Source organism: Olea europaea, chromosome 18 (assembly GCF_002742605.1).
Source record: "Olea europaea var. sylvestris chromosome 18, O_europaea_v1, whole genome shotgun sequence".
NCBI classification, from domain to species: Eukaryota; Viridiplantae; Streptophyta; class Magnoliopsida; order Lamiales; family Oleaceae; genus Olea; species Olea europaea.
The window spans coordinates 29,913,443-29,918,549 of record NC_036254.1 but is presented as its reverse complement, the minus strand read 5'-3'; the positions used below and the strand labels follow the sequence as shown (position 1 = coordinate 29,918,549).

Genomic DNA, 5,107 nt, shown 5'->3' with positions numbered 1-5,107 from the left:
TTTCTCTCTAAATTAAAGTTTCTAAAAAGAGAATTTTTCTTAAATTTGGAATGATTTGAAATAATTTTTTTGTCTTTATTCTCATTGTATAACAGAAGGTACTTCACTGAAAGATTGCCTAGCTTTTTCTAAGAAAAATATCGTTGATTTGAAGACTTTGAAGGTCAAATATGATAAAAAAGATTTAGGATTAACATTATTGTGTTCATTGTCCGCTTTATATATGTCATTTAGAGACATAAGGAAATGATGGAACATCTTGTTGGATCTAATGTTCATGGAGATGGCCTTATTATTGGTGGTGATTATGTAAGGGGTAGTTTAATGACCTTCACTTGTTTCTGTGAAAAATGCGAGGAACTCATCTGTCTTGTATGTTGCAATGCAAACCCCTTCTAGCCTTGCATTTCCTGTAGTTCAGCAAACAATAATTTTTTCATTTATTATGCATATATTTGGAGTAATAAGGAATTACCAAAAATTCGTGGGTTTTCGGGATATCTAATATTGAATTTACACCTGCAGAAATTACAGCAATTATAGTCCTTCCCAGCTCTGTAAGACCGGAAGATATATCCATTTGCTGCAAGCGGAATGATTGATAATAATAAAAAACAAGTTAATCTGCCAATTACTTTGTTTTTATACCAATAATCACTTCACTAGCCACAAAAATTTATGATTCAAGAGTGCACTCAATGGTTGCGGTCAACATTACAAATGAAATCTTGGTCTTTAACTTACTACTCTCTCCATATCTACGCACTCCACGAATACCTCCTGTAACAAATATTGGAATCCCAACCTGCAAATATGTGGAAAAATAACATTTACATTTCCCTTTATAGGCGCACCTGGTAGAAAAAGAAAAAGAAAAAGAAATGAAAAAACAACGAAACTTATAAGATTGCAACATTCTCCATGGAAGCGAAAAGCATTGTTGCAGAAACAGTCGCTGTACCAGCAAACTTCTTGTTAATTCTATCTTATCTACCCTCAGAATTAAGTAAAATCAAGCAAAATACTCTCAATTCTATCTTATCTAACCTTGGAACTAAGTCTGCAGACTGCAATTCACAAAACTCCAGGCAATAAGGCAATACATAAACATCCAATTAAGTTCACTTGTTTAATTAAGTGCATAACATCCAATTCACTTTAAATCTGCATCTTGTGTCTAACCTTAAAACAATATCCAATTACGAAATTAAGTTACATTTGACCTCTCCTCAGCCTCAGGCAGGGGCTTCCAATTAACTCCAAGCTCCACTAGCTTCTGAGTTCGCCTGCAAATGAATTCATAAGAATCACAAAATTAATACATGATTTTAAATCAAAACAAGACCCTATAAAAGATTAATTGAACACAAGACTCAAATAAAAATAAAAAAATGAAAAGAGAAATGAGAGGGCTTTCGAGCTTCACCTTCTTCTGTCGACTGTCGAATCGACTTCTTCTTCACCAGTTCAGCGAGTTCATTGTTAAGTGGTAAATGTTTCATGCCTTCTTCTTCAAAAGAGCAATTGCTGCTACCTGTTGTGTTGTCGCTTTGGTTGCCCGCTAATGGTGTTGATGGAAGGAAGGCGTCGCCGCGTTAAGGGCTCAAAGAGGCGAGAGTGAGAGGCCGATGTGTGGTCATGCACTGCCTTCATGCATTCGTACTTACGGTCTCACAAATCATCAGATGAATTGTGGTAGAATGGATAATGGCTACTGGTGGTGAGAGATTGAAAAAGGGAAGAGTTCACAAATCAGGTTTAATTATGCATAATTCAAAATTCAGATACAAGTTTCACAAAAATTAGGTTTTAACTAATTAATTAAAAATATTTATTAAATAATGATAATAAAGTCACAGTTATATAATTAATGATCACAGATTCACAATTATAAGTCACAGATTTATTTATTAGTTACATATAATCAAATTAATGGGTTACAGATTTTTTTCGAGGTCACAAATCAAAATTTTGATACGTCACAGATCAAAAAATTATAGGCTACAAATTCAAAAAATTATAGGTCACATATTTTTAAATTTAATGGTCACAGATTACTTTTTTTAGTCACAAAATGATCGAAACTTAAAGTCACGGATTAATACAGTCACAAGAGACCAAATAGTTGGTCACAAACACCAAACTCTGGACCTCAATCTACCATAATACTTGGTCACAAACGCTACCCGGACCACAATATCATCACAACCACCACCACCACCACCACCACCTGCAAAAACAAACCAACACACACCACCAAAATCGTCACCACGACGGCACCAACCAAACAATGTATATAATTGGTCACAAACACTACCAGCACCGTTGAAACCAAGCACCAACTTACCATCACAGTAGCAACATTGCCGCTAGTACCTGCACCACCAACAATTCAACCATGCCACTGCCACTACCACCAGCCCTTCATCTTCTTTACACCACAACCACAATCACCACTACCAACGCAAGCATCGTCGGTACCATCACCACTATCGTCGTTTTACCTAGATCTACCATACCACCATCACCACATCATCACCCCACAACATCACCAAAACCATACAAAGGTGATAATATTGTCTGCGATCCTGAGCAAGGTGTTCCTGTTAGAAGTTGCGCAGTAGAAGTGTGTGGGATAATTCCCAATAGGCGATTGTGTGGTTTTGGTAACGTTCAGAAGTGCAGCAGCGCCACTTGTAGACAATGTTCCTGGGTAGAAGTCACATAGTAGCAGCATTCCTGGGCAAAAAATAACATCTCCATCGTGCTCTTGCAGTGATGCCGATCTTCTTTCAGCGGAGCAGGTATCGCATCTGAACCGGCGCCGGTCTTCAGAGCATCGCCACTACACTGTGATGTCATGAACCCTACCAGCAAGGAATTTCGACGGCGATTGTGATGGAGATACGGGAAAGACTGAGAGAGAAAAAAGGGTAGAGAGAGAAATGGTAAGAAAAAAATTGATGAGGGTTTGGAATAATTTGGGGGAATATTTAATATTTAATTATTATATTGATACCTGATATATGAATAGTGAAACTTTAACCCTAATTTTTGAATTGTGATCTCTAGACACCTGGAATTATGTAATTTTCCCATTGAAATATGTTGGATTCGATTTAGTTTACTCTTGGGTTAGGCCTCTGGTAGACGATAGTGGTCGGCTAAGGAAAAAAACTTATTGGGTTGGGTCCAAAAGTTCAGTGCAGGCCTATGCCTAGCCAGCACTAGTTCTTAATGGGCTATGTCCCTGACTACAATAATAAAGTCTGTAATTAGTGCAGGAGACGAGGCACATCAAAAAGGATTCTTATAAGTTGTAGAAGAAGGAAAATTTAACTGTTGCAAATCAGATGGAAAACAATCTAAAACTTTAGGTGAAGTCTGTATTGCAGAAGATAGGTACAAATATGGAGAACTTTTGGTTATTTTTTACAGTTACTCCAAATCTGACAAAGATTGAATTCTTGATACAGCTTACACGTTTCATATGTGTTATAATCGGAATTTGTTCTCAACATATGAAACAATTTTCAAAGATGTTTTAGTAATGAAAATAATTCACCTTGTAGGATAATTGGTTTTGGAAGGATCAAACTTTAGATGTTTGATGGGATTGTCAGAACATTTGATACTGTTAGACATGTTCTCGATTTAGGGGGGGGGGAACACTTGACTCCTTAAGTAATTTTAATTCAAAAAGGTACAATTACACTTGTGCTTGTGGAGTCGTAAAGGTTAGTAATAGTGCCCGCGTTGTGTTAAGGGATAGAAAAGGTTGCAGTTATACGTCTTGCTCGATTTCATGGAATTTTTAAATATTAATTACTAGAAGTTAAGGACTCGGATAGATTTTAAGTTTGGTTCAATACCTTTGGAGTTTGGTTTAGTGTCCATATTAAAGAGTACATCTCAATCGAGTTTCATAAGTTATGGGTAACATTGTTTTACCACCATCACCATCGATTTCATTGTATTCAATTACTAGAAACAGATCCAAAAGAAATATTAAGCCTCCACGAAGGTACGTTGAAGCTGATTTTGTTGTTTATGCGTGAAGTGTAGTAGAAGATATTAAGTCTAGCAATGAACCTTCTCTAGAAACATTTTGTGTTGATTCTGTTACAAGGTATGTTTCTACCCCTTTGGTAAATTTAAATTATTCTTGATTTTATTGCTCTTGGGAGTAATTCGAGCAATTTTGGTACCCAAAGTAATTCTGCTAAGCAGTGTTTTGATTCAGTTATTGAGTTTACCTTAGTTGGATTTTGATGAAAAGGTGGAGAATTTTTGGTTAAATAGTTAAGTTTTATTTCTTGCACTGGAATTTGTCTTCAGATGGAGAATTTTTCGAATTTTTGTTCTTTGTTGTGGGATACATGTCAATGTGAAATTTATTAGAATTAGGATTTGACTCGAATTCCATTTGAAAAACTATTTGAGAATTCTATTCGAAGTCTAGTTGAAAATTTTAGTTGAAGTCTAGTTGACAAAATTCATATTTTGTCAATTTTTTACTCATATTTCATTCCAAATATTCTATTATTAGTTTTACTCATTATATTGGGACTGCATCTCATATTAAACTTTTTATTGTATTATATTCCTAATATGTTAGAGATCTTAGTATTATATATGTGTGGTATACAACACATATTAAATCCATATTTACATTCTACACAATAATTTGTAATCCTCCTCTATTGATATTAACATAAATTTGTATATTTTTACCATGTAAATTTTGTATTCTTGTTTGATCTATTTTTCATATTGTCATATTATTATACTCGTTTAAATCATAACCTTGACATACTTTATGACTTGGATTCATCTTGCAAAGAAGATGTCCACTGGGACAATCTGCTCAATGACAGATTTGGAGATGTGCATCGAAAGCGTAGGAATCAACTTCACATGTGTAAACAAGGGACCAAGTCGTTTTCTGAATAAGTCGAAGTATTGGCTTTGCGTTTTTGCCAACATCTACTAGAAGCAAAGAGGCTTGGGATAGTAAACCCTGGGTTTAGTGACGGACTGTTTGGCATTATCTAATGCTTTGTATTGCGTGTACGGGGTAAAGCCTAGACGTGCTTAGACGTATGCT

At 35.4% G+C, this 5,107-nt stretch overlaps 1 long non-coding RNA gene across 1 annotated transcript; it reads right to left on the bottom strand.

The window, feature by feature from the left end:
* Window positions 1–1,104: 1,104 nt before the first annotated feature.
* Window positions 1,105–1,534, bottom strand: LOC111366567. The gene is made up of 2 exons (XR_002697690.1): window positions 1,427–1,534; window positions 1,105–1,286 (listed from the first exon to the last, which is right to left on the bottom strand). It is a non-coding gene; the product is annotated as an uncharacterized LOC111366567 (long non-coding RNA).
* Between the last annotated feature and the right edge of the window lie 3,573 nt (window positions 1,535–5,107).